This window comes from Equus caballus, chromosome 25 (genome assembly GCF_041296265.1).
Source record: "Equus caballus isolate H_3958 breed thoroughbred chromosome 25, TB-T2T, whole genome shotgun sequence".
Classification (NCBI taxonomy): Eukaryota; Metazoa; Chordata; class Mammalia; order Perissodactyla; family Equidae; genus Equus; species Equus caballus.
The window spans coordinates 13,999,571-14,027,377 of record NC_091708.1 but is presented as its reverse complement, the minus strand read 5'-3'; the positions used below and the strand labels follow the sequence as shown (position 1 = coordinate 14,027,377).

The 27,807-nt window shown below is 46.8% G+C and overlaps 1 long non-coding RNA gene across 1 annotated transcript; it reads left to right on the top strand.

Moving 5' to 3' along the window:
* Window positions 1–17,229: 17,229 nt before the first annotated feature.
* LOC111770690 (uncharacterized) lies at window positions 17,230–23,904 on the top strand. Its single transcript, XR_011432425.1, has 5 exons — window positions 17,230–17,398; window positions 19,348–19,501; window positions 19,903–21,721; window positions 21,940–22,010; window positions 22,413–23,904. It is a non-coding gene; the product is annotated as an uncharacterized lncRNA (long non-coding RNA).
* The last annotated feature ends 3,903 nt before the right edge of the window (window positions 23,905–27,807 follow it).

The window sequence follows — 27,807 nt, the reverse complement described above, 5'->3', positions numbered from 1 at the left end:
AACTAGGAGCGGACCCAGAACGGGGCTCCAAACCACACGCCCTCCCTCTCACCCCTCCCGGATCCAGGTGGGAAAGGGAAGCCCTCGCACCACCACCCCCCACGTCCCGCCCAAGGGAGGGGATTCCCCCGCTCGGCTCGCAGCACCCTGGGGGGACGGGGAGCAGTCATTACTCTGAGCTGCCTCCGACACGCCTGCACAATAATTCCGCGGTGCCTCTGGAAACCCACGTAACCTCGGCTACGTTTTCATTCTGAATTCCTAATTTACTGCGAGACGCTCCACCCACCTTCCCTCCGGGACGCCAAAATGAGCTCCAGATTTGTAATTCTTCCTGTCAGACTAGTCCTCTCTTCAGACACAAACACAGCCAAGGAGGCTGTTACAGAGAACGTTTTTCCACAGAACCTTTTAAGGAGAAAATTTTATTTTCTGTGTGATTTGAACTTGGAATGAAATAAACCTTGGGAGCAGGAATCAGAAACAGCCTCTAGGATCGATTTGTCAATTTCTGCAGCGTGACTCGGTGAGCCTGGTCCCTGCCTGTGAAGACCCCCTTTCGAGCTGTGAAGGGGCAGGCTGCCGGCGGAGATGGCATCTGACACCCGCCCTGTTCCCCTCCAGGCCAGGACGCTTGCTTAAGCAAGGCAGCCTTTCCGAGCCTCCATTCTTTCATCTATAAAATGGAAATAATAGCTATCTCCTAAGGTTGGTGAGAGGATATGATAAGGTTTGGGGGTTCCCCATACCCCCTTTCAAGTTCTACTTCTAGGCCCTTCCTCCAGGCCCTTCACCTGCTCCTCACCTCTGGACAGGTGAGGACCTGGTGTACACTGAACCATCTCAGCGAGGATGAAGCTACTGCTAAAACCAAGGTCACAGCCTGCTGTCTGGGGCTGCTGGAGACGACCAGCAGCAAGCTCTCCTCTTGCAGCAGGCTGACCAAACCAGGAGAGGCTGTTTCTGGCCGGCTCCAGGCCCAATCCGTTCTCACAGTTCCAGTTTCCTCAGTGGTGACTTGGTGGGTAAGTCAGCGCCTTGTGACGCCTGACGTCTTGAGACCGCTCTGTTGCTGCTCTGTTCTCAGTGTCTCGCATAAGAGCTTGAGATATTAATCGTGTGAATGAACGAATGATTCATTGTTCCTCTCATTATGAGTTCCTCATCTCTAAAATGGAAGTACAATAGAACCTACCCCATTTATAAAGGAAAGGGATTGAATCACACGTCTTGGCCCCTTAAATGATGTAATGTGTCTGGAACATAGTAAATATTTAGTTAATGCCACTTCCTCTGCCCATCCCCTTCCGGCTCCATGTGATTCTAAACAGCATGCACATCCACGTTAATCCACGCCTTGGCCGTGCAGAGCCTCGGTTAATCAGTGTTAGGATATCTGCTGTGACACGCTTCCAGTTCCTTAACATTTTCCCTGCAATGGAGTGTGTTCATTAGCACACTGAGGAACAGGAAGGAGAAACAGGCTATTTTTAAATTTTATTTTCCTAATATTAAGAGGAAATTCCCACGAGCCATGGATCCATGAATAAACTACATTAGAAAGGAATAATAAATTAGAAGTTTAAAATCATGGTTCCTTGACTTTAAAATGTCTCCGGGTCACCTGGGGAGCTTTTCAAAGTACAAATTCTGGGGTGCCAGCCCTACGGTCTGCTTCAGTTCCTCTGAAGGAGGTCCAGGGGTCTGCATTCGGAATAAACACCCCAGGTGATTCTGTTGCAGGTGTCCCCAGGCCACATTTGAAAGACACTGGTTTAGAAAGTGTGACCTTAAATTGCAATAACCAAAAATGCATGCGCTTACTTCGCCTTTTGAGAAACAGTGGCGATGGGAAGCAGACTCTGGCTTTGGAGGCCCGCAGGCCCTAGTTGGCATTCCGACTCCACCCCACGGGATGTGGGGTCTGTACATACCGCTTGACCTGTCTGAGATTTCACATGCCCGGTGTAAATGGGAGACTGACACTGACTCACGCATCTGCCGTAAGGTCTCAGTGAGCTGTAGCACGTGGAGGGTCGGTCACAGGCTCTCCAGGCCCTCCAGGCCCTCCAAAAGGCTTCCAGGTGGGTTACCGCAACCTTTTGGATGAAAGGGAAGAAACTGAGGAGCAGTCCCCCATCAAGTCAGCAGCGGAGCCAGGACCAGGAGACTCACTCCAGTGCCTTGTCCCCTTCACAGCACCATTGCTTAGTCTTTACACTGAATACATTGTCTGCTTTTCCTATGGATTATGCCCTTAAGTAAGATGTTTCCTCCCAGAGAGCAGAGACTGCTGGTTGCCTAATCTATATCCATTCCTATATTCACTTTATAACACAGTCCTTGTTTCCTTTAGGAAACAGTTCACCTAGCTAAAAATCTCAATTTCCCAGGCTCTTGGTACCTACATATGGCCATGTGACAGAGTTCTGGCCAGTGAAATATAAGCAGAAGTCTGCCAGGTAGAGCTTGTGGGAAAGATATTATTTTCCCCATAAAGAAAAGACAGACTCATCCCATTCTCACCTTCTTTCTGCCTGGAACACAGTTGCAATGCCTGGAGGTGCAGCAGCCATCCTGTGAACATAAGGATGACGGCTATAACTAGGAATAGTAGAGAGAAAAATGGAAAGTCTGGATCCTTGATAAATTCCTTCAGCAACTGCACAGCTCTAAAATGCCTACCTTGGAGTTCTTATTATATGAGAAAAATAAACATCTTTTCTTTTTTAGCCTTAGATCATTTCAATTCTAATCAAATGCTATCAATTGTTGTATATTTTATTTCTATTTTATTTTTTTAACCCACAAGATGTTACTGATTTATACCATTATTATCTATTGCTACCTCTTGGCGCTGCTCAAAACTTAGTGGTCAGAATAATAATCATGTATCATTTCTCATGAGACTGTGGGTAGGCTGGGCAGTGTTTGTGGTCTAGGCCAACTTAAGCTGATCTCTGCTGAGCTCGCATATGACTCTGCTGTCAGGTGGCAGGTCAACCGGGAGTTGGACAGATCTGTAATGGTCTGGATCAGCTCCTCCATGTGGTTTTTCACCCTGTAGCAGGCTAGCCTGGACTTCTTATCATCACAGTTAGAGGTCCGAGATAACGAATGGAAGTTCACAGTTGGCGCAAAATCATTTCGCCACATCCCATTAGTTTGGGCATGAATTGGGCCAAACCCAAATTCAAAGGGTGGGGAAATAGACTCCATCTCTTAGTAAAAAGAGCTGCAAAATCACATTGCAAAGGGGCGTGGATACCAAGAGAGGAACACGCGTGGCCATTTTCGCAGACACTTTTTACCACTTTTTCTGATCTTCGTTTCTTTTTACCTTGAAACTTTCCATCTGAAATCATGTTCATTCTGCCTGAAGTATATCCTTTTGAATTCTCTTTAGTGAGACTCAACCAGTGGCGAACAATTTGTGTTTTTGCTGACTGAAGTGTATATGTTTAATCCATATTTTGGGGCAGCCTTTTCACTGGATATAGAACCCTAGTTGATCACTGTTTTCTCTCGACAATTGGAGATATGGTTCCACGGTCTCTGGCTTCCACTGTTCATGTGAAATCATGTGAAATCAGATAATTAGTCTATTTCTCCTTTGTACCTAATCTCTTTTCTCTCTGCTTCCTTTTTTCAATAGACTTTAGTTTTTATAAATAAAATAAAAATTATAAATAAGAAGAGCTTCTCAGTCATTTTTCTGTCCTCCAAAGTTGTTCCTGCAGGCCTGTAGGGTTCCACTCTAGGCGGGCACCTATGAGTAGCCAGCTAGACTCCAAGGGGCCCCTGTACAGATTTCCAACTCCACACAGCTCCTTCCTCTCCGAACCCTGCCTTGCAAGTCCCAGCCGCCGCGGGCTCACTGAGCACTGCTCTCTGACTCCTCCACTCAGAAGAAAGCTTGAGTGTCTGTGTTTGCTTTTTCATTGACATGTCATTTTTTGTGAAGTGTCTAAGTCTTCTGCCCAAGTCTTTTATTAATGATTTATAGGCGTTATTTGTATAATCTGGATATGGGTCCTTTGTCAGCTGTGTATTTGGTAAATATTTTTGCTCTGATTGTTAGTTTCTTAGTGTTATTTTCAAAGAGCAGTAGTTTTAAATTTTTTTATTTAATAATTGGTTCTTTTAGTGTTCTGTCTAGAAAATATTTGCCTACCTTCAATCACAAAAATATTCTCCTACATGTTCTTCTAGTGGATTTATAGTTTTAGCTTTTACATTTATATAAGCCACCTGAAATGAACTCTCATGTAAGATATGAGGTATGAATCAAGGCTCATTTTCTGTACTGACACTCAGTCGATCCACATGATTTGTGGAAAAAACTTTTCTTTTCCCATTAGACTACATTGGTACCTTTGTCAAAAATCATTTGGCTGTATATTTGTGGGTTTCCTTCTGGATTCTCTGCTCTTCTGCTTTGGTCTATTTGTCTATCTTAATGCCAATATCGCTGTCATGATTACGGTACTTTATGCTAAGTCTTAAAATCATGCAGAGTTAGCCCTCAGACTATGTTCTTCTTCTTCAACATTGTTTTGTCTCTTCTAAGACTTTTATTGTTCCAAGTAAGTTTTAGTGATAGTTTGTCAGTATCTACAAGAACACCTGCTAGAATTTTTATTGGAATTGCATTAAATCTATAAATCTATTCTGGGAGAACTAACATCTTTACAACAGTAATTATTCCAATCCATAAACATGGTATATTTCTCTTTCTCTTCACGTCTTTAATTTCTCCCAACAATGTTTTGTAGTTTTTATTGGTAGGAGTCTTTCATAACATTTATTAAATTTATTTCTAGGTAAATTTTTATGTTATTGGAAATGGAATTAATTATTAAATTTCATTTTCTAATTGTTTCTTGTTTCCTTAAGTTTTAATTTCAGTTATTTTCTTTTTCATTTGCAGAAGTGGTATTTGGATCTTTTCCAAATCTGCCTGGTCTTCCTTTACAGTTCCTTGTTTCCAACGTATGTTTTTCATTTGGTCTTTTTAAAACAATGGCACGGCAATCATAGCTATTTCATAGTCATGTTTGCATATGATAATTCCAGCATCTGAATTCTTGCGGGTCTATTTCTGCTGTCTGTTGTTTCTCGTTTATGGAGCCTCTGTGTGAGTACGGTTACTTTTTATTGAAAACTGTGTATTTTCCTTGAGCTTTTAGTGGTGGAAATTCTTTGAGCTCTGAGATGAAGGCAGGTTTCTATCGAAGAATTGCATTTGTCCTTGCTATCTGCACCTCTACCAACCTCAGATTACTCTAACTTAAATTATTGGCTTGAGTTTTGTTGGGTTTTTTATTCCTTATTTACTGTTTAGAAACACACAGGAAATATGAATTTGGGCTTCAGAGTACATGAGGGACAGCTTGTGGTTCCTGATTCTTGGTGATGATGTTACTTTTCCTTTCTGGCTCAGCACCTAGGTTCTTGCAACCCCCTGGTGTTAGATAGGGTTAGCAGTTATTTGTGCTTCCCTCTTTGATTGAGGGTGCGGACCTGGGGGTCTCATCTTTAAGGGGGGGGGGGTGTCCACGGCCCGTGGATGGCCCCTGATCTTTGTACTCTGTGATTCCCTGTACTCTGTAAGGCCAGACAACAGAAGCCCAAGTGTGTGTGGTTCAATATATGCCCTCAGAGCAACAGCCAGCTGCAGTGCTCCGGGGGCCCCACTGAGCTCCTCCATTCACATAGTATTTTGGTCTGAGGATCTCTTAGTTTCTTGCCAACTCATAAATGCACTTAGGAAGACATATTTCTCCTGCGTTTGGGTCTTTTCCATGGGAGGGCGTATCCACCAGTCATCAGGAATGAAACTCCTGCAACCTCATCTCCTCCGTTACACAGACATCTTGAAAACCATCATCAGGTTTTCTGTTTCAGCAGAATACAGTCATAACCGTTATAGGTATAAAGGGGATTCGAGCAAAAGCTGTTCTGCCAACACAGTACCAGAGAAATTCAGCTCCTGGCATTGTCTCTGCTGCTTTTCAACCATTAAAAATATGCTCACAGGCTGTCTATCCCCACTCGCCTCTGTCAAGCTGGTTTCCCCAAATGCTTAGATTACTTTAAGAAAATCTTTTGTTTTGTGTTTTGTATTGTTTTGTTTCTGCTTGGACTTTTGTTATGAATGTCTGATTTTCAACATACTATGGATAAAGAATTTGTCCTAAGAATACATGCTTTCTCTGCTTTGGGGAATTATTTTATTTATTAATTTTTCATTAGTTTTGTAAATGTCCCTTAGACACTAGAAAACAGAAGTGGGCTCTTTGGTACATGTGAATTTGTGAGTGTTTCTGTGTGTGTGTGTAACCCTGCTAGTTCATCTTTGCTCATTTTTGACTGATCTGCAAAGACAGAGGTGATTAAGCTCTCCCCACGCTTTCGCCGTTTCCCAGAAGACACAGCCTCCGGCCTTCACCACCCTCCTACCTCCTTACAGAACTAACAAGCAAGGCTGACTTCCGGGCCCGTGTTAGGGCTGAGGGCTAGCACGCACCAGCAGACTCTTCCTCTGACCCTGAGCAGAAGTCCGCCAGCTGCAGACTGGAGCTCTGTCTGCACGGTCCTGCCCTCAGACCGCGGGATGTCAAGCAGTCCCAGCCTCCCTCTCTGGGACTCAGCCTTCAGTGGGGTGACAACTAGGTTCTACCTTGTTCCCGCGTCTAGGCTGCTGCGCTGGTCCCCTGTGTTGTCCACAGTTCCTCCGCCTGACCCCCACTCCTTTTTATCATTCCCCCTTCCAAGGTTGGACCCTCTGGCCCAGTCAGCCCTGTGGGGAGTATTTGCTCCGCACAGACTGCCCTCCCCGCGTGTGGCTGTCTCTGCTTTTCAAGTACACATCGCTGCTCTCTCTTTGTCTGTTGAAACATCTTGCTCCTCGTTAGACTCTCTGGAGCTGACTGCCTTAGTGTCATCTGTCACTCTTCCCTTGGTTGCCACCCGCCGACTAGACTCAGTGCCTCGCCAGGGTTCCCTTCCCCTGGGCTGGCCTGCCCTCCCCAGTCACGCTGTCTCAGGGAGAGCCTAGCTTGTCCCCTGGGCAGCCAGGAAGATCCTCTTGTGGTCGAGACAAATTGAGAGTTTTCAATAGGTTGCCACTCGCCCACTCCCCCTTCTCCTTGGCTCAAATTTCCCTTTAATCACATGTTCTGGAAAAGCACAAAGGAAAAAAAAAAAGGCCAGGAGACATGGAGCGCATGCCCATGTGGCCTGTTTGTAGGAGACCTGCACAAGTTTAATCTTCCACGCACAAATTCACATGCACGTTTAGAGCTCTCCATCTAAAACGACAGCATCCACGTCTGGTGAGAGAATTCAACAGAAACACGGCAGCCCTGGGGAGCGCTCGATCCAGCTCTACTTGGCAGATCAAGCAGTCGAAAAGCAAGCAAGGAGAACTACCAAGATTAAGGATGCACGCACACACTCTCACACACAGATTCACATGCGTGAAAAGCAGAGTCCACCTCTGTTTTCCAGTATCCACGAGACATTTGCAAAATTGATCATAAATTTAGAAACCTCAAGAAATCCCTCCCAAGCAAAAACAGTAGAGGATAAATCGTGTGTCCCTGGCGTGTTTAAAGTTGGACATTCCTAACAAAAGTTGAGGTGAAAACAAAACAAAACAAAACATTTGAAAATACTAAAAAAATTTTTCTAAAGTAACCTAAGCATTTGGAGAAATCAGCTTGAGAGAGGGAAGAGGAGAGACAGCCTGTGAGCATGTTCGCACAGTTGGAGAAGTGGAGATAACACCAGAAGTTGAATCTCTCGTGTGCCGTCCTGCCAATAGCTTTTGTTTGAATTCCCTTCGATACCTGTTAACAATTAAAACTGTACTTTACTGTGAGAAAAGACTGCCAGTGACTTTGAAGCTTGTCTGTATCAGGGGCGGGGAGGTGGAGAACGGGAAGGGAGGGGGCAGGGTGGATGGTGGGCGTTCCAGAGGATCAGGTCTCCCATCAAGGATACAGAGGCAAGCGGATTCCTCACCGCCCCCAGTGCAGCGTCCACCCGCTCAAGTCAGACCAGCACCAGCCTTGTGTGAGTCCTTCCTACCTACAGGGGAAAGGCAAAGGACCCCGTCTTCATCTAATTATGGTGTCCGGGCCACAAGGAGGCTCTAAAATTCTCAGGGCCAGAGAGAGATGCCAACTGTGTCCTGATGGTCTTTTGCGGAGGACATGGGAGATCCTAGACAGCCGTTACGTTACCCAAACTGGAAGAGGTGGGGAGGACGAGCCTGAGCAGACTCCAAATCCTCCTCCCTTTAGTTTGGGTGCCCTGTGTTCCCAGTTCTTCTGAATATCCCACTTTTTAAGCCAAACCGACAGGTTCTGGGAAGCCATGGTGGCCCCAACCAGCTTGCGGGTCCCCAGAGGACCTGAACCTCCCCTTTGTGTATCTCAGCACGGCCGGAGCGCCAAATGGCAGACTCAGGACATCACGCACGCCCTCCCGTGAGAGGCGCTTACATTTGACTTCATGACACAGGAGTAGGCCATTCGTTCCGAGCTCTGAGGCAGGAGGCTTGTCTTCTAGTCTTATCTCTGTCACTAATTTTCTGTGTGACCCTTCTCTGGACCTGTTTCCTTATTTGTAGAAAGTATAAAGCGATTTTTGGGAAGAACAGGAGAGAGTTAAAGCTGATTTCTAAAATCTGCATCCCTGTATCAGTGGCCAGGGAGGGGGAACATTGCCTCCTGAAGCCTCAGGGTGGTTAGGATTCTTCGGATTACAGGAGAAAGAAACCCGACTCAAAAGAGCTTAAGTGAAAAAAATAAAAAAGAAGTTGGCTGTCATAACAGAAAGGGCAAGGACAAATGACATCGTTAGCTCTCTTGCGTCTCTCTCTCTCCATTGCCATCTCAGCCGTCTCTCTGTGCAGGCCTCGTTCTCTCCTTCAGACATCTTCTCCCACGTATCAGAGGGTGGAGGGACAGCCAAGACCTTCTCGTGCCAGACGTTCTCAAACAAAGACCCAGGGACAGATTTCTACTGGCCCCACGAGGGTCCTCCGGGTCAGGGTTTCTCAGCAGAGAAGCTACTGGGCTTTGAGGAGGACAGGTCTTTGTTATGGGCACTGTCCAGGGTGTTGCTGATGTTGCGCCCCTGGCCACTAAATGCCAGAAGGGCTCCTCGAGCACTGTGACGACAACAACAAAAGGCGTGCCCCCCTTTCCAAGGCCGGGGGTTGGGGTGCAGTACCACCTATGTGGAGAATGTCTACTGTCTCAGTCCCTGACCCAGGGTCCTGGGGCACTGTGGCTGGCCAGCTCTCAGCCATCCGCCCACTCCTGTGGTGGAGATCAGGACGGGCAGGGCACGGCATTTGGCAACCCCTCCAACCTATGCGGCAGCCATGGCTGGGGAGGAGTCATTTCTCAAAGGAAGTATCACCAGGTTCCTGTAACCAGAAGGGATGCTGCGCAGACGAAGACCAACAGCTGTTGATCGCAGGCCTCTGCCCTCATCCCTGAGGGGAACAGTGAGTGCTCCCAAGGGAAAGATCATCACCCTCTTCCCACCAACAGACCCCCAGGCCTCAGCCGCTCAGCATCCTACATCTCAGGACTCGAGCTCAAAACCGATCCCCCTTCACCCGGCATAGAGGTGCTCCTGATCCCTTGTGTTTTTGACACCTCCACATGCTCCCTGGACTTTGACTTCCAAGAGGGTTGAGGCTCCCTATCCCCAGCCAACACCAACAGTCAGCTGGACCAAACTTGCTGGTCCCAACAGGAGCTGGAAGGGAGGTTCCATGGGCCAATCACACCCGGGGCAAGTGCCGTTTCCCACGCATGAGCCCATCAGAACGAGGTCACATGGCGTTTCCAGGAAAGAGCAGAGAGGCCCAGGGCCCCAGCCATCTTCTGAGTTCTGAGAAAAAGAGCAGGCAGGGCTGTTTCTTGAAGAGTCCTACTGTCTTCATGGCTCCACAGCTGCGCTGGGCTGAGCTGCGCTGGGCTGAGCTGATGAGGCACAAGGCTGCAGGAGCCAGGTCCTGGGAAGCACCTCACGCGAGTCAAAAGCAAAGGTGAGGACACATTTTCAGGAGAGATTTCAGAGAGCCTGAGCCCTGAGAGAGTACTGCTCAGTTAGGGGCAGACCTTGCCAGCGTCGTCAGCTCTGCCCCCTGAATCGTCACACCCAGCCCCCCGGAGGATAGTCTCTACTCCTCCTGCAGGCTCAGAAATGTGCCCCAAACTCCTGTTTCATTTCCAGTCAGATAGTTGAGACCATTCAGAGTCTTCCAAAGGAATTTATCTATGAAGCTAAGAGAAATGAAAGAGGAAAATCCCATAAGTCCACCAAGCTTATAGAAACTGTGCAGCTCAGCTTCTGGAAGGTTCTGCTCCACACTCTGTGTGAGAGTTCACTTATGCACGACTCCATATTATTCTGAGGTGTGTTCCTTCCTCCCAAGTCCAACACAACCAGTGTGAGTCAGTCTCCCTAGATGCTCTGCTTTCTTTTTCTGAGCCCTCACGGGCAGCGTTGACTGGGGAGAGCAGGTGCCCTTGGAGGGGCAAGACTACAGCCTGAGATCTTTCTACACAACTGTTCTCCCTTCCTCCCTCCAGCATGGGCAGGTCACCTCCTCTCCTCCAGCTCTCTTTTCCTCTAGGAGCTCACAGTTTAGTGAGGGAGACGACTTCATGCAATTAATTGCCCATTGTGGTGTTGTAACCCCAATACAGCTGGACCACCTCCTAGCCCCCTCATCATGAGGTTCCATCAAAAGAAACAACGGTTTGACTTCCTAAAATAGTTACATAAGTTTTTATTGAAAAGAAATACGTTAATGGTGCCAGAAGGATTACATTTAAATCCCTCAAATGTGGCCTGTGTCACCCGATCCTTCTCCTTCTTTCCATTCTAACATATGTCCAGTTAGCCTTCTCCTTCCATTTCTCCTGCTACCCAGATCCCCATCACAAAAGTCCTGGGAGGCTGGCCCAGGTGTTGGCAAGCTGCCAGAGAGGGCCAGCGGGACAAGCGTTCCTGTTTGTGTCCACCACAAAGCAACAGGACATGTGCGATGGTGGCAGCCTTCTCTCTTACCACTCTTTCCTCTGTCCATCCCCAAAAGTTGTTTCTCCCCGGGATCTCTCCCAGGTCTCCTCACTTGGACTCCGTTTACACTCTTCCTGGCCGGCCTCACATGCTCCCCTGGCCTCCTCTGGCATGGACAGGCTGATGGCTCCCAAATTCCTGTTTCCCCAGGAATTCGGCCTCCTAAGTGCCCAGGTTCTCCCAATATGTAAACTACTCCAGGGAAGAACCCAGAGCTGGAGAGGGAGCTGTGGCTGCCTACAAAGCTCCCTTTAAGGCAGCAAAACCATGACTTTTATAAGTAGGTTACTGATGATGTAACTTGGAAATTACCCCGTGTCTTATTTGTTTGTTTTTTGGTCTCTCCTCCCTCCCCAGCAAGTTCTGGACTGGGCTGGGGGTGGGGTGCACAGTGAACAGCCTTTCTATGTTTCAAACTTGATTGGGCATCTCCAAAGCATTTATTTGTAACATTTCCAGGTCCATCAAAGGTTTGGATTCTCCAAGAGACAGATCTCTAGATTAATTGGGTCATATGTCATCCCCTGTGGCCAGGGAGCAACATGTCCTAATTGGTCTAGGCCTAAGATTGCTGCCCATCCCTCAACCAATCATGGTGGCAACTGGTTGGGTTTATGGCAATGGTTTAGGTCAGTCACGGACATTCCTAGAGCCCAACCAAACCACGAGGCTGTCCCACTGTGGGGAGAGAGAATAGACAGCGGGTGAATAAGCAACCAGTGTCCCCGCAGAGCCCCTCTCGAGCAGTGGCTTGCAAACATTCTTTTGAACATAATCCACAGTAAGAAATACATTTTACATTGTGACCCACGACACACATACACACACACACACACACACAACTGGAACAAAACTTTGACAAAATAATATTTACCTTTTGCTACTCGGAACACATGCTGATATCTTGTAATCTTTGCTTCTTGACCAGGTAATGCCCAGCTCTATTTCAGTATTTTTAAATCTTGGTCTGAACTCACTCGATTGACTTCACAACTCACTAACGGGTCACAGCCCACAGTTTAAAAAGTGCCACCCTTAAGGTTTGCATAAACTGCTGCATTGTTTAAATGGTTGTAAAAATGTGTCATAAATTCTCCAGGAATTTAAGAGGGAAGTGTGTGAGGAAGTGGAAGTTGGGTTAATGGAGAGAACAAGGTCATTAAGCACATAGAGGTGCTGCTTGCCACTTGTGACTTAGAAAGAAGAGATTTTTGAGCTCCAAAGTGGGACTGCAGCTTCAGGTGGTAAGGCAGTCCGCCAGGACCTGCCCCCTGAATGCATTAGCTTTGTGGCTACAAAGGACTCCACTGGAGCGGCAGTCTGTGCACGCAGGCCAGCTGGGGGCCCTGAGATGTTTTGTTCTGTGACTTTTGTTACCTAGAACCCAACTCCAATCTCTGACCAGACTTCTTCAACCTCTTAGAGAGCACAGTGAGCAGACAGATGCTTTTTGGTCGTGGTAGGGCCAGGCTGGCCGAAGCACCTACTGTGTGCGGGGCAGTGTCTGTATAAGTGGAGCATGTTGCCGGAGAATGAAGATAAATAGGCCAAGTACCCATTTATGTAAAGTTAATGACATACATAAGCAAATCATATACTTTTAAGAATGCATTCATATAATAAAGACAACATTTAGAATAGTGATTAGGGATTGAGAGAAAGAAAGATACAAGGAAGGGACACGGAGGGGCCTTTACCAGTTATGGCAACATTTTGTTTCCTAATCTAAGTGGTGGATACATAGCTGGTTGCTTTATTATTTATGAAGCATTAAAGAAGCAATGTAGGCCCACATATACACATACCTACACCTATTGGTATGTATGACCCAAAATAGTACGTCATGGACTCTATGCCTCATGAGCTCACAGATTCATGTGGAAGACAGACATAATCACAACTAATATATTACACAATGAGATCATCAGAAATACAAGGAAGCAATTCATCTGGCTGGTTATATGACCTTGGGTAGGTCATTTTATCTCTTGAAGCCTCAGGCTCTTCAGATACATTTTATAGATGATAGATTGATAGATAGACATGATAGATAATAGATGACATACATATACACATATATAAGAGGTTTATTGTGAGAATCAATTGATATGTAATGCATGAGAAAATGTCTGAGAAACTGTGAAACACTGGAACAAATGTGAGATAATATTATCACTTTGGGCATCTTGCAACTGTCTATTTCTTCTGTGAAACTGCTGTCCCACGCGGTTTTGTTCTCAAGTGGCAGTCTGAGGAAGCAGGTTGGAAGTGACTGTAAGTTATTCTCAATCTAACATATTTTGTGTCTAGCACAATGAGGGGTAGAAATAAAGACGACACCAGCTACTCCGGAATAGCATGTGGTCTCGGAGCTGACGAGACCCATGGGATGGCCAGACTAAGGGCACCAGGCCTCTGGACTGAGGTCTGTCCAGAGGGCTGATGCTGAGAGGAGGGTACTTGCTTCCCCTTCCCGGGGGCTTTCTCAGTCCAGGCAGCAGAGCCCGCTGTGTCATCACACTGGGCCTGGCAGGGCTGCTCCTCCCCAGTACCCAGGCCTGATCGTGGACGCAGGTCCCTTTCCCCAGCCCTCGTCAGCCTGAGAAAGCACAGGAACACTCTAGGGCTTCCGATGCTGCCAGAGTAAGCTCTCGTTCAGGACTCCAGACCCTGTTCCCGCCCTCTGTTATAGGAGACACCCGACGCCAGTCCAGACAGCCCGCACTGCTCTGCAGGCTGCTTGTTCAAGGTCCCGATTTCTGGTCCTTGCCATCTCCACGTGAGGAGTTCCACCGTAAGGTCTCAGAGGCTTGATCTCAGGCTTGATAAGGTGAGAGTTCGTCATTAAGACTTAGGAGTCCAGGGTCAAGGACCCTGCAGACAAACTGACTCCTGAACCGAGGCTCTGAAGATTCCTTTGGGATAGAACGTGTCTCAGAGATGGGGGAGACTGAGGCCTCAAGTTGGAGTCAGGTGGTTCACCAGCCAGAGTTCCAGCTGGACAGGGGACCCACTCAAATGGGGTAATTCGAGGAGAGTTTAGTAAAAGGATTATTTTCAAAAGGATGGCAGGGTATGGAGAAACCACAAGAGAGAATGCAGAACCCCAAAGGCTTGTGGAGGCACTAGGAGCGGCAGGTGCTGTTACCGCCCAGGCCTGAGTAGGCGAGTGGAGGAGGAGCTACTGGTGCCTGGAGAGAGTCCTGTGAAGGGAGCCGCTTGACAGGAGCTGAGCTTTCCAAGGGACAGATGCAGCCAGACCTCGGAGATGCTATAGACAGGGAGCCTGGCAATAAGGACCCCGCCCTCACTCTCCTCCCTCCCTCTCAGCTCCAGCCAGTGGCCTAATCTAACTGGGAGCCAAAGGGCAAGGGAATCCATTGCTGTATTCCAGAGGGACCCTCTTGCAGGGCACAGAGCCAAGTGGGTCTGGAGGAGCAACCGGCCCACACAGCCACGCTTTGAAAGTGAAGGGTAGGTCAATGGGGGCCAGTCTTGAGCAGAGCAGACCAAGAGTCAAGATGGGGAAACCCAGAGTGACCAGAGACACAAAACATAGTCCAGCAGTCGATTCAGGAAGACCACCTCAGACAACAGGAATTCAGAGATAGAAAAGGCCAGTGGGAGGTGAGGACACGTCCTTGACGGCTGAATTCAAGTGTCCTGTGTTTAAACCAGGACGAAGTCACATCTTTGCAGAGATATTTTTGGCATTCAAGAGTCGAATTCATTTAGCAATTTCACTTGCAGCAGCAGTGAAATTTCCCATCAACTGCTTTCAAGGACATTTAGAAACAAATTTGTAGCACACTCCACTGTTTACTTTGTTAAGCATCCCTGAGTGACTTAATGGGAAGATCTTTGCACAACAATTCAGAAGACCTGTATTAGACTCATTGGTCCTTTAAACCACTCCTTTCCCTTCTCTGGCCCTCACTTTCCTTCTCTGTAGTATGAGAAGGTTGGTTGTGATCTCTAAGATCCTTTCTGATTCTGCCACGCTAAGATTTTAATAGAAACTATACGATCAGACACATTGGTCTTGGCAATGATTTTTTTAGATAGGAAACCAGAAGCTCAGGAAACAAGAGTAAAAATAAACAAGTGGGATTAGATCAAACTAGAAAGCTTCTGCACAGCAAAGGAAACAATCAACAAAATGAAAACGAACAGGACAAAGCTTTGAAATAGGAGAAAATATTTGCAAACCATATATCTGATAAGGGGTTAATATCCACAATATATAAGAAATTCATACAGCTCAATAGCAAAAACGAGGGAAAACACCAATTTTAGAAGTGGGCAAAGGAACTGAGTAGACACTTTTCCAAAAAAGACATACAAATGGCCAACAGATACATGAAAAGATGCTCAACATCACTAATCATCAGGGAAATGCAACTCGAAACCACAATGAGATATCATCTCGCTCCTGTTAGAATCGCTATTACCAAAAAGACAAAAGATAAGCTAGCATTAGAGAGGACATAAAGAAAAGGGAAGTCTTGTGCACTGTTGGTAGGAATGCAAATTGGTATAGTCATTATGGAAACAGTATGGTGGTTCCTCAAAAAATTAAAAATAAAACTATCATATGATCCAGCAATCCCTCTTATGGGTATTATCCAAAGGAAATGAAATCTGTACCTCGAAGGTATGTCTGCACTCCTGTGTTCATTGCAGCACCATTCACAGTAGCCAAGATATGGAAACAGTCTAAGTGTCTGTCAATGGATGAGTGGATAAAGAAATTATGAGATATATATATATATATATATACACACACACATATACAATGGAATATTATTCAGTCTTAAAAAGGGAGATCCTACCATTTGCGACAACATGGATGAAACTGGAGGACATTATGCTGAGTGAAATAAGCCAGACGCAAGAAAGAAAAAAAAATACTGCATGATCTCACCCATATGTGGAATTCATAGAAGCAGAGAGTAGAACGGTGATGACCAGGGGCAGGGAGGTGGGAGAAATGGAGAGATGTTGGTCAAGGGGTACAAAGTCGCAGTTATGTAGCAAGAACAAGTTCTGAGGATCTAAAGTACAACTTAGTGACTATAGTCAATAATACTGTATTGTATACTGGAAATTTGCTAAGAGAGTAGATTTCGGGTGCTCTCACCACACACATGCAGACACATACACTCACTCAAAGATGATTACTATGTAGAGAGATGGGTATGTTAACTAGCTTGATTTTAGTAATCATTTCACTATGTATGCGTATACCAAACACGTACACCTTAAATATGTACAATTTTTATTTTAAAAAAAAGAACCAGTCATGACTTATTAGCACAGCCAACTTGGCAGTCACTATGTGATTCCATTTTGTAAGCTATGAAATCGTTTCTTTGCAATCTCTCTTTAAAATTGCTCCATTGCTCTGATGCAGCAAAGAGGCAAGACAAAAATTATTGCTTTCCAGTGGACTCATGCCCGTAAAAACAAACCCAAGTGTACTGCTGCTAAAAAGAAGCCCGTCTGCCACGCTTCCTATTTATTTGGCTTTGGAGAATTGGACAGGGCAGAGCTGAGGAAGGCGAGATACACGGCACTGAGTCATCACCTGACATGGTTCTCATCGCCGGGAGCCTCCTGCAGGCCTGGCGGCTAACAGCTAACTCTCACGACTTCCCCCTCAGTTCACTTCTCCACAGAGCAAGACGTTGTGCTCACTTCCTCATTACGATTCCTGCCAACAAAGTTCATTTCTTGTTTAAGATAGAAACAAAACAAAAACAGCCTTGAATGCACACTCTTACTTTGGTTCCTGGCATCAAATCTGACTTTCCGTAAGAGGGATCTGTCGTGTTTGCCTGATCAGTCCCTCTTTCCACCTTTCTCTACAGGGACAGCCGTCTCACCACCTTCCCTTAGAGATCTGTTCCTCCCCCTAAAGGCCCTGGGGTTGATTCCAGTGGGGCTGCCAACCACAGATTCCTGAGCCCTGGCCACAAGAGGATGATGCAACCTAAGCCTGAGCCGTCATAGAGCCCCACCCCCAGCCTGGAGCCTGAATGAGGGGACTGATCAAAGCTGGGCCAATCAGCTGGGACTTCTACACAGGAAAGCAGGGGAGGGGAGAGAAGCCTTCTCATTGCCTGGGCACAGCTGAGCTGAATAATATAAGCCAGGAGCTTCTGGTGGCCATGCCTCCTGTGCCTGTCCTCGCAAGGATGAAGTCATCCCCAGTAAGAGAAAATGAGGCCTGAGCACAGAGAAAAGTCAAGACGAATGACGGAGGCAAAGGGATGGGAGTAGGAAGGTGAGACTTGACAGCATTATTCATTTATCTGGATGCAGTGGTCCCAATGCCAGGCCCACCCTTGTTACAAGAGCCGATAACTCTCCTTTTTTAGTTAAGCTAGGTTTACATGGATTTCTGTCCCATAGCCAAAGAAGCCTGAATAATCAAGAAATTGGTACCTGCAAACGGGGACTTGTAAGCAATAAGGTAAGAGACCCTAAAATGTGGAACTGGCTCAGGCAAGGTGATGAGAAGCCACGAGGATTCCTCTTTTCTGAGGGGAGAAGCTAGCATTCCAGCCCACGTGCTGGCAAGCAGCCGGGCAAATCTTCGCCAGCCATTACAAGAGGTCTGGGTCAAAAGATGTCAGGATGTTATGGGTTGGCTATGAACTACCAAAAAGGATGCTCCAAGGAAGCTGGGCTGTTTGACAGCAGCAGGGAACCACAGGCAGAGAAAGGAGAGGCTCCCTCCCCGCACAGCAAGATTCCAAGGGTGCCGAGAGTTTGATGATCTTTTTCCTTAAAGAATTGTGAAAGCAGAACTCTGTGATTGGGAAGGGGTATACCCTGGGGGAGCTGGAGTAAAGAGGGAGCATCTCATCCTGAAGCAACATTGACTGGAAACAGCCCAGGGCCTGTGCGGGCTTCCCCAACCCTCGGAGCTTCAAGCCAGCTCAGGCCAGGAAGCTGAGTCCCCAGAAAATGGACCTTCCTAAGACCTGTGGGGAAGTGCAGGAATCCCTCCACTATGGGGTCCAGGTTGCGGCTGCTCGGTGGAATTTTCTCGAGTCCCCCAAGAAATAGGACCAATCCGAGGACAGAAAGAATCTGCTCCTCTGCCAGAGCAGTGAGTCTTTGCTGTCCTTGTCCGGAAGGATGGGACATAGGGATTTGGCAGATGACGACTCGCTGGAATTTGCTTCCTCTCTCTCTTTTTTAAGTAAAATTTTGCAAACATACATGGAGTGGTTAAAGGTATCATTTAATTACAGGTGGTGAGAGCACGAGTGTGACGAGCAGGCTTCTCAACTATAACCTGAGCAAAGTACTATTTTTCCATTTATGCAACACATTTATTGAGCACCTACTAAGTGGCAGATACTCTTCTAGACCCTGGGGATGGGATAACGAAGAAAACAAGTAATTAGAAAGAAATCTCGCCCTTACAGAGTCATTCCATACCGGGAATAGTACCGCCATCTGGGCAACTGGCCAGCCCCAAAGCCCAGGAATCACGCTCTCATTCCCGGGACCTTTTAGCACGGTTCCTCCTAAATTCCCCCAAAGCTGCCCACTTCTCACCATCTCCACTGCTCCAGCCGCAGCTCGGGACACCGTCACCTCTCAGCAACATCGCTGCCACAGTTCATTAACCGGTCCATTCGCCTCCAATGCCGCCCCCACAGTCCATTCAGCACACAGAGGTCACAGTGGTCCTTCCAAATCAAAAATCAGTTCACATCCTTTTAAACTTGATAGATCTTTTGAGAGCAAAAATCTAGATAGTTGTACCTATCTCAATAATAAAAGGATGCTAGCCACAGGAGGTGAGTATTTGAGACTCTTTTTGTGGATATAGAGTCAATGCTGGTTTCATGTTTTCCAACAGTGGAAAATGTCGTAATAAGTCCAATTATATAATTTTCCGCCTCAAAAAAAAAAGAAAAAGAAAAAAACTAGTTCATACCCCTCTCCTGCTTAAAATCATCCAGTAGCTTCTCAGAGCAACTAGACATAAACTCCAAACCCCCTACCTTAGTCCTCAAGAGCCAGGTGGCCTGCAGCTGCCTTCTCTCTGTCTTCTCTCCCCTTTGCTCTCGCTCCAGCTCCTACCAGCCTCTTTCCTCCCCTTAGCCACGCCAACCAAGTTTGCATCTCGAGCGAGGCCTTTCCGTTTTCGGTTCCTCCTTGTTGGGACACTGCCCCCAGGTCTTTACAAGCCTGCCTCCTTTCCACCCTTCCCAGGTAACAGGATGTGCGATGGGACTGTTCCTGTTGTCCGGGAATTCCAGCTAAAGCCCAGAGGCGAGGACAAAGAGGCTCTAAGCCAAGAAGCACACCACCTGCTGAAGCGAGCTGCCCACCATGGCACACGCTGCCTACCCGGGCTCACCAAAAGGTGACCTGCTGTCCCCATCGCTCCTTCCTAATCTGTACGAGATGACTGGGAAGGAGAAAAAGGGGAGACGGAGGCAGAATCATCTGTCCTGCGGGGAGGGCAGTGTTTGTGGTGAGAGGTGACCTCCCCCTAAGCCAAATACTGGGACACTCTGGGGGTTCTGCCCAGAGAGGGGGCCCTGAGGGAAGGGGAGACTGGCCTGCTGTTCCCTGGTTGGCTATTATTTTCTAATGTGCCCTTGGACTTACCGAAGGAAGGTGGAGGAGAATGGGCACTGTTTCAGGATGGGAATGGGGCAAAGGGAGAGCTCCCTGCACTCCTACTGTTGCCCTGACAAGAAGGGAAGAATTTCCATTCGGGCTAAGTGGACATCGTGGACGGTAGCTGGGCTTGGCCCACAGGTCCTCCAGAGGACTCACCAGCATTTGAATATCTGCCTCAGAGGGGGAGTCAGTCACTGTGAGCCCAAAACACAGTAACAGCGGGCCTAGAAAGGACGGCAGCTGTGGCCAGGTGGGTAAAGATGCTCTCGTCCAGTTTCCTCTCCTTCTGCCCAGCCCAAACACACCAGTGAGCTTTGAAGCCAGATACCCGAGGGTTACCATAGAAATGTGGATGAAGACAGTGGGGACTGAAGTCAGGTTTCTGAGGGTTACTGTAGATATTCAATATGAACATGATTGCCTTTCACAATTTGCTATTTTCTTGTTTGAGCTGAGGGGTGACTCAGGGGTCATGAGGACCTGTGAGCCTGTTTTGCTGAAGAGAGAACGCCTTCAGGGATGTTGTGATGACAGGACGATCAGCCCCCCAGTGGCTGTTGACGCCCAGAAGTCAGATTGCCCAGGAGCTTCTCTACAGTGAAAGAAATACGGACTTACCCTTCGTTTCTCCAAAACTCCTCCTGCCAAGCCCCTTGGCTCTGTAAAACGCCCTGCTTTCTTCTCTGGTTAAGGCAGATTTAAGAGAACCTCTCCTCCCGCCTTCTTGTTTCGGTGAATTCAAATAAACCTTTCTCCGTCTCCACGCAGGGATGGCTCAGCGACTGACCTACTGCGCGTGGGTGTGTGAACTGGAGACTAAGAGGTTCCCTATGGAGCGGGGCCTTGAAGAAGGGAGGGAGGGATAGCTCAGAACCTGATCACGCTCCTTCCCCAGCTTCATTGCTAGCAGTCAGGATTCCAGTTCAAGACCGCTCCATGTGAGGGCAGGGGAAAAGGGAGAAGAGATTTTAATCATTTGAGATTGAAGTCTAAAAGTAGACTGGACCTTTAAGAACCAGGAAGGGGAGTCTTCCTGTGTCTGGCCGGCCCTGTCTGCCCCCAGGGAGCATTTCCCACCCCCAACTCTGCCCTGCAGTGGGGTGGGGCCAGATCCCCGCAGGCTGTGCTGCCCAGGCCCACAGGCCTGAGTACCTGGCTTCTGGCTCCTTTGGTAGGTGAGGGACTGGCAAGCAGGAGGAAGGGAGGAGTCAGGCATTTTCCTTCCATCCTCTCTGCCTCCAGTGCAGTTGCTGGCTGCCGGCTCTTCTTCTCTTCTGCCTCCAGGCTCAGCGCGGTCCAGCTTTTGCTGTTTGAGCCTCGCCTCCGGGCTGTGGGAACACGTCTTCCTCCATTTGCCCCTCTGTTGATAATATCTGGATAGTCTTACTGTGCCCTGTTCAGCTTCTCAGCTTTTCCATCACTTGTGTAACTTATCATCTGCATCAAATTCCCTCTGTTTCAAATACTTAAAGTGCTTTTTGTCTTTTGAGCGGACCTTAACTCATCTTTTTCCCCAGAGGTTTATAAGGGTCTATGCTGTAAAGGACGCTGCTATAAATATCGCAGGGTCGGGGATAGCATTTGTAAGAAATCAAATAGTTTTATATTAATATCTTCATCAAGACATCTCAATAGACTAGTTACAAACACCCCAACTCAAATGTCATCTCTTCAGAAGGGTATCTCAGCATCCCTCACCCCAGTGGCATCCCATTACCTTATTTTGTGTTTTTTAAAGCCGTTTTCAGTACCTGAATTCATCTTATCTATTTATTTGTGTCCATGTGTATTATCTCCCTCCCCTCCCACTGGAAGATAAGATCCTTGAGGCCAGTAACTCTTGCTGTATCCCTATGCGCTCAATAATTAATAACTGACCGGCCAGCATCAGGACCTGGTGAAATGGAGTGTGCGCCATCCTGAGACGCTCCACCAGCAGCAGCGGGATGTGATAGTTGTACGTCTCTTGGTTGTCAAATCTTGAGGGGGTGAGAGCGTTTTTATTGTATGTAAGTTAAAGCATTCTTGGAATTGTATACATGGGAGAGAGAGAGAGGAAAAGAGATACAAGAGAGAGAGAGACACAGAGAGAGACAGCGTCTAATACCCACAAGGGGGAATGTAATGGGCAGGTTTTATTTTCACTTGCCAATTTACCATTTTTTCCTTCTGTAGCATCCTCCTTTTTTTGAGGAATTGCTCCTATCCCACCCATAAAAATAGCTAAGAATGCAGAATTTGTGGAGGTGAGCAGATTTTTTATAATCTTTTAAATTTCATTTGTGGTTAGACTCTTCAGATTTTCTGTTTATTTTGGCGTCTGTTTAGATCACTACATTTCCACAGAACATCATCTACTATACATATATTTAAAAATTCACACTAGTAAATTGTATACAGAATCTTTTCATTTTTAAAACGACTCCTGTGTCGGTGGTTTATGGCCTTTCGCATTATAATTTTGTACCTATGTGTTTTTCTTTCTTTTGCTGGAGGTCAGCTTGCCAGACTTGCTAGAGGTCTGCTTAGTTTTGCTTGTTTTCAAATACCCAGCTCTTTGTTTTATTTATCAGTTTTACCATGTTTTGTAAACTTTGATTAATTCATTTTAACTTTTTATCTTCATTAATTTTTTCTCCTTCTGATAGAGGATCAAAGATATTAAGATGTCACATTTACTGTTGCTGCCATGACCGAAGCCGAAAAGCAGCACAGAACCGTGCGGAGGGTGGGCCCTGACTTGGACCTGCCTCTAAGGAGGGGTGAGCCTGGACTGCTGAGTGGGGGTGTAGGAGCTGCCTCTGCGTCTGCACCTTTAGCAGCCCTCTAGCCCATCTCTGGCTTCAGCCACGGCTGTGGTAGGCAGTTCCACTCTGCTTTTGCTGCTGGTATTCCACCTGCAGACTCATGCCACCTGTCTTTCTCCATTCCACGCTCAGACCTTCTCCCAATGCCCGGAAGCTTTCTGGGCTGGCTTGCAAGCCCAGCTCAGAAATGCAGAGGAGTTAATACCCTATAGGCAACCCTCAACCAACACAGAACGGTGGCTGATGGACAAATGCTCCAGCCTCCAGTCCAACAGGTGGAGACTTTCGGGAGATATTCTGCACGCTTCTCAGAGGTCCTGGTGGAATTGAACTCCCACCGCTGACAGTAGTGACCTCAACAATGCATCCATAGATGAACTCTCCCCTTCTCTGTCTCACTCCCCCTGTCCCTTCACTCCTGCTTCCTGGGATCACCTGTACCAAGTCTTGTCTCAGGCTCTGCTTTGGGGGACACTACAGTCTGGGAAATGTTTGATGTGGACAGAAGCAGGACTAATGGTGGAACTTCTAAGTTAGCCTCCCTCCTGCATGTGGGATGCCTTGAAGAAAGCTGCAGCGTAGATGAAAAGGAAACGCTATACCATCTAACAGCTGGGACACCGGAGACCAGGCGGTTCTGCTGCAGGCCCCATAACCACCGAGGACACTATGAGAAGCAGCGCCCTTCCTCGAGCTCTGAGAAAGCACCCCTGCTTGGACCGACTGAGACCTGTGTCAGCGAAAGCTGGGGCGGTGTGGGTGACAGGACTACCAGAACAGGGTGATCCTGTCAGAGCCCCTCTCTTCAGGACTGCCATGCCTTCAGCACAGCTCTCAGCAGCACCAGCTCTCCACTAACAGCCAATGGAGCGCCGACCAACACCTGGCAAGTGAATCTGGCTGCAGGGACATCCCTAAGGTCCCCTCCCCCAGCAGGTGTCCACAGAGCAACACTGAGTAGGACTGATTCCTGGGCAAATGTAAGCAACCCTGGAATATTTGAAGGTAGAATTATTGAAAAATATTTGACGAAGAAAAGGATTGAACTTTGTGCTAATTTCACACCTAGCAGATCAGAGCTGTAATTGAGGCTTAAAAAGAAACACGAACGCACTTTATCATCACAAGTTGGTAAAGTCAGGAATGTACTTTACAACCACTTTATCAACATTTAGTCAAACATTTCCCAAAACTCATTCATTTGCCTAGTATCTAACAATTTACTATCTGTACTATTCGTTACTTAATATTTTTCTTTAAACCAAAACACTTTTTCAAACTTAAATATCCACTTAAGCTTCATATTGAATGAAAATAAATGTGGAATTATGGATCTGGTGCTACTTATGTTTTTCTAACACATATGAAAATAAGCACATAACTATTAGAAAAATCACCTCAATTTATATGTGGTATGCGTATTTCACATTGGGCAACATCGATTAGCCATGACTATAAATTGTCCTGACTTTGTTTCTCATTAGATTGCTAAGGTATTACAATGGTTTTTGCTTTCTGAGATCTTAATTCTCCGTGAATTTTCCTTTGGTCATAATTGTTCCGCAAAGGTTGTTTCTCAGAAAGAGTACTTTCGATACTTGACATTCCTGAAAGTATCTCTCTTTTGTTCTCAGTTTGCCTACCGCAAAATTTTAATAATTCTCAATCTACAGGATTATTTACATATTGCCCCATTGTCTTCTAATTTTTAACACTGCAAATGAGAACTCCAACGCCAGTCTGAATCTCTTTCTGTAGGAAAGTTTATAGGATTTTTACATTATCCTTGAAATTCAGAAATTTTACCAGCTATGTCCTTGGGTGGAATTTTTGCAGCAATTCTGCCCAGGACTCAGTGAACCACTTCAATCCATAGATAAAACATTCTTCAGCTCAGGAAATTTTCTTTAGTTATTTTGTTAATTGACACTTCACTTCTACCCATCCTTCTTACTTATTCTAAGACTCCTGTTATATGAATATTGGAACATTATATCCATCTCTCTCTCTCTCTTTTTTTTTTTGAAGATTAGCCCTGAGCTAACATCTGCTGCCAATCCTCCTCTTTTTTGCCGAGGAAGACTGGCCCTGAGCTGATATCCGTGCCCATCTTCCTCTACCTCATATGTGGGAACCCCACTACAGCCTGGCCTGTCAGGTGGTGCTTAGGTCCACACCGGGGATGTGAACAGATGAACCCCAGGCCTCTGAAGCAGAACGTGCAAACTTAACTGCTATATCACCCGGCTGGCCCCACCTCTCTCTTATTTTTTATCTCATGAATTTGTCTTTGTTCTGAGAGGATTGTATTAATTCTTGTGAGTTTATCTGATAACGCACTCCGTCAGTTTTCCATAGTATATATGCATTTCTGTTTTATTTTTGGGCACATACAATCATGTATTTTATTTTCAAGGACTGTTTCTTGTTCTCCATTTCATGCTTTTCTTCTCCTCTAACAATTCACTGAGATACAAATGCTGATGAGGATTTTAGGCTGGGTAATTTTAAAAAACTGCAGATGAGAAGCAGGCTCCGAGGACTGGAATTTGCTTGCTCTTTGAAAGACATTTGCATTTGTGAAGGAAGGGGGGATGACCTTGTAGGGACCTGAAATTGGCCACGCCAGGATGTGTCTCTTTGGCATCGGGATTGTTTTGGGTTGATTGCTTTCGATAAACTGGGACAGGGAAGGAGGCTCTGGGGAATGGAACTTGCCCTTCTTGGGACACATTTACGTTTGTAAGGTAAATCTCTATCTGTAAAAGGTGCCTCCCTCTCTGTACCAGGAAGAAGAAGAGAGATGACCTTGTCCCTAGAAACTCTTAATGGGGAAGGCAAGAACTTAAGTTGATTGCTGTCTGGTAATCTCATGTAACTGATTTAGGGTGGTGGCTTCTAACCTTTCTAACCTTTACTTAATCCGATTTCATTCTTGTCTAAAAGTCATGGGATCACCCAATGACCAGACCCCACCTGCACTGATACCATTGTAACTTTTGTTCATGTTCTTTCCTTTGTCTTGTAAAGAGATGACTCACATACCCATGCCTTATAAAATTAGCCCTAACCCTCAACTCGGGGCAGCAGCAGCGGCTCTGCCTGCCCATGGGCCCTGTCCCCATGCTATTCCACACTATTCTCTAAATAAAAGAGCACTACTGCCAGATCTTGAGAGTCCAGGAAATCTTTCTTTCGACTCCTCGGCTCACCAACCCCGCATCAACGCGAACTTTTTAAAAGTTAGCTCCTGCTGGGGCCGGCCCGGTGGCGCAGCGGTTAAGTTTGCACGTTCCGCTTCTCGGCAGCCCGGCGTTCGCTGGTTCAGATCCCGGGTGCGGACATGGCACTGCTTGGCAGCCATGCTGTGGTAGGCGTCCCACGTATAAACTAGAGGAAGATGGGCACGGATGTTAGCTCAGAGCCAGGCTTCCTCAGCAAAAAGAGGAGGACTGGCAGTAGTTAGCTGAGGGCTAATCTTCCTCAAAAAAAAAAAACAAAAACAAAAAAAACCCAAAAAACGTTAGCTCCTGCTTTCTATAATATTTCTTTTTAATTGGCTCTGATCGGTCTGCTGGTTCTCGTTTTGAGGCTGCTTAATCTCTTCAGATGACTAACTGGTGCTTGTTGTTATTCACTGATATTTATAAATACGACAGCCTATATCGAAAGGGATTGAGAGCTCTTCTGAGCGCTGGCAGCAGATGCACAGGTCACTAGGAGCTCTCCTTGCTGCTCCCAGCCCATCTTTGCCTCCAGCCCCTGCTGGCAGTCACGTGGGCATCAGCATCAGGACAGACGCACAGGCAGGCCCTGCTTTTGCTGTGGTTGTCAGATATCCAGTCATACTGGGTTCACATCTTCCAGAAAGTTCTTGAGGTTTCTGTCTAGTTGATGTTATTCCTTTTAACAGTAGTGTTTCAGGGCTTTTTTCCCCCTTATTTTTATTGTTTTCATAATTTCAGTAAGATTTGGGAAGTTATTGTAAGCTCAGATGGTTAACTTGAAATGAAGCCTTCGTGACTTCCCATTAGATTGAGTCAGATATGTGGGTTCTGCAGCACCGGCCCATAGACCTCCAACTTCCCATTGCTAGAGTCTACACCTCTTGGCCTGAGAGCTTTTCCTGGCAGCCTGAGCCCACTCTGCCTGGGCATGGCGGGTCAGAAGTACCAGAATTTAATGCACTCCTGCCTTTCAGCGACTGGTGGGAGTTGGTGTATAAATATCACGGCTCCCCAGGCTCCTGGATGGGAAACTCTGAGGTGCTCGCTCCGCACCGGCTCCCAGAGTTCCCGAGAAGAGAGTGTGATCTGCTCACCGACATCAGTGGTGGCCAGATGCCCCCTTTAAAGCCTGCCCTCCCTTCTCTGTCTCCCTTCCCCACCTCACTACCCCTCCTGGTTTGTCCTGGGATCACGTCCCACATAAACTACTTGCAAATGAATCCTCATCTAAGGGGAACCCAAATCAAAACATTGACAGAGTGTGGCAGGCTTGTTAGAAAGTTCTTCCTTCTGGTGTGGAGAGGGAACTGGAAGGGAGAAGCTGGAGGCCAGGGGATCAGCACGGAGGTGTGAGCAGCAGGCCCACAGAAGGTCAGAGAGGAGCCAGCTCCCCTTTGTCTCAAAGGAAGACCAGCACATGCAGCCAAGCAAGAGCGTGCTGAGATATTTTTTAAGTATTTTGACATTTACAAGAGTAGAAGTGACCATGATGGAAATATCCAGACTTTGCTGAACTTCCTAGCACTTCCTTTATTTATTTTATTATTTGTTTTTATTGTTGCTGTTGTTACTATTACCAAGGAAGCGCTCAATCAATATTTGTTGAATGAATGAATAAATAAACGACTCCTAGGCTTCTGGTTGGCTGGTGGTGCCATTCACTGAGAGAAGGACCAGAGGAAAAGGAGCGAGTCCGGAAGGAGAGGTAGGGTGGGCAGTCTCCTCTAGGAACATACCAGATAACAGGGCACTTCAGAGCCTGCTTGGAACTCAGGGTGCAGGGCAGGCTTAGGCAGGGGGACAATCAGACCATTTCACAGTCATTGTGGCATGTGCTCCTGTCAATCAGAAGGAATCCAGCCCCAGTGCCAGAGCTGAATCCTGGAGCCCCTATGGAGCCAGATGATAACATCTTAGCTGTTGGATTACGAGGAGGATGAGCAGAGGGGCAGGGCAGCCAGGGTCTTGGGACAGTGGATATTCACCAACAATAGGTTCAGCTGCACCAG